Raw genomic sequence first — 2,500 nt, 5'->3', positions numbered from 1 at the left:
ACACAAGTATGTCGTCCACATAACATAAACAGAAGGGGGAGGTCCCCTAAGATGCCATCCATGAGACGTTGAAATGTGGCTCCAGCATTACGAAGGCCAAAACAGGAGTAATAGAAGGTGTATGTACCAAACGGAGTGGTAATGGCGGCCTTGGGGATGTCTTCTGGGTTCATAGTCACCTGATAATACCCCTTCAGGAGGTCGAGCACATAGGAAACTTTCGCTTTGTGCAGGGAGGAGGTCACGTCAGCAATGTTTGGGAGGGGGGTAGTGATCCAGTTCTGTTTGCATGATCAAGCGCCTGTAATCCCCGCACAGACGGTGGAAGCCGTCTTTCTTCAGAATGAACTGTAAGGGTGACGACCATGGGCTGGAGGCCTTTTGGCAAAGGCCCATTTCCTCCATTTCAGCGAACATCTGTTTGGCGGCTGCCAATCGTTCCGGTGCCAGACGTCTGAATTTTGCGAAGACTGTGGGTCCCGCCGTTTGATATGGTGATAATTACTGTGCTTGGCAGGAACCTTGGGCGTTTGGCGAAGTTTTGCATGGAAATCTTCTGAGTGCGACGTGAGGAGGTGGGCGTAGGCATCCGTTGGTGCTCTGATATAGAGATCGAGGTTGGTGGGGGTGGGATGAAGAGGTGTTGACAAGTACGAGTCTGCGTTGACCAATCGTCGGTGGACGACATCGACCAGAAAGTGGAAAAGAGAGAGGAAATCCACACGGGGGACTGGCAATGTAACGTCAGCAACGAGAAACTTCCAATTAAATTTGCCCTCTCCAAACGATAATGTGAGGTTCTCGTAACCGTAGGTGGGTATCGCAGATCCGTTGGCCGGTACCAGGCGGACGTCGGCAGATGTAGACAGACTACGTCGTGTCCTGAAGAGTTCTTTTGGCAAAAGAGAACAACAAACACCATTGGCTACCAAATATTGCATGCCTGTTCTTGCATCATGTAAAAAGAAAAGATTAGAAACATGAGAGGCCACTGCCACGAGTGACGGCCTACTCACATGTTTTATGGCCACTGACAATCCTTGGCACATTTCTTTGCGGTTGCCCCGAATCTGAAGTGGTTGTAGCAAAATTGTGGTGGATGGGATGTAGTAAGTGGCTGTAGAAGTCGTTTGTTGGGGTGCGAGCGATGGTGGGTGGTGGGTGGCTTTGACGCCGCTTCGGCACATCCCGGGGTAGGCGTGTATGTCCTACGGCATTCACATCAGCTTCAGGGGTGGAGGCGTTGATGGAGGTATTGAAGTGGTTGTCCATAAGGGCGTCGGCTTTGGTCATCAAGTCCTTTATGGGTAAACTATCAACATCGGATATGGCAGTCCGTATAGGTCCGGGTGAAGGGCCGTCTGCGGCAGGTTGCAGGCGAGCGATGAGCGATACTGGTCATTTCTCTGAGGGCGAACGAAGCCCTTTGGTCCCCCAACGGTTGTTGCGAGAGCTGAAAAAGCTTTGCTATACGGGCGGCTGGCGACGTCGAGTACTGCTGCAGAAGGTATGTTTTGAAGGCGTCATACGCTATTAGGATGTCTCCTTGTTCAAAAAGCCAGTCGGATATTTCCGGGAAGGTGTCCTCGGGCATGACGCGAGAACATAATCTGCTTTGGTGGTTAAGCGAATCACACCCTTGATATATATATATATATATATATATATATATATATATATATATATATATATATATATATATATATATATATATATATATATATATATATATTTATTTACATATATATATATATATATATATATATATACATATATATATATATATATATATATATATATATATATATATATATATATATATATATATATGTATATATATATATATATATATATATATATATATATATATATATATATATATATAAATATGCATATATATATATGTATATGTATATATATATATATATATATATATATATATATATATATATATATATATATATATATATATATATATATATATATATATATATATATATATTTACATATATATATTTACATATATATATATATATATATATATATATATATATATATATATATATATATATATATATATATATATATATATATATATATATATATATATATATAAATATATATACGTATATATATATATATATATATATATATATATATATATATATATATATATATATATATATATATATATATATATACACACCTTCATACACCTTCAATTACTCCTGTTTTGGCCTTCGTAATGCTAAGGCCATGTTTCAACTTATCATGGATGGCATCTTAGGGGACCTCCCTTTCTGTGTATATTATGTGGACGACATACTTGTGTTCTCCTCCTCAAAAGAGGAACACCTCCGTCACCTGCGCATCGTGCTCGACCGCCTGCAACAAAACAGCCTTGTAGTCCGGTACGACAAGTGTACCTTAGGTACCAACGAAGTGTCATTCTTGGGGCACCGTATCACTCCTGAAGGAGTCCATCCCCTTCCTGCGCCCT

The sequence above is a fragment of the Palaemon carinicauda genome, chromosome 16 (assembly GCF_036898095.1).
Source record: "Palaemon carinicauda isolate YSFRI2023 chromosome 16, ASM3689809v2, whole genome shotgun sequence".
Classification (NCBI taxonomy): Eukaryota; Metazoa; Arthropoda; class Malacostraca; order Decapoda; family Palaemonidae; genus Palaemon; species Palaemon carinicauda.
This window is presented reverse-complemented; position numbering follows the sequence as displayed.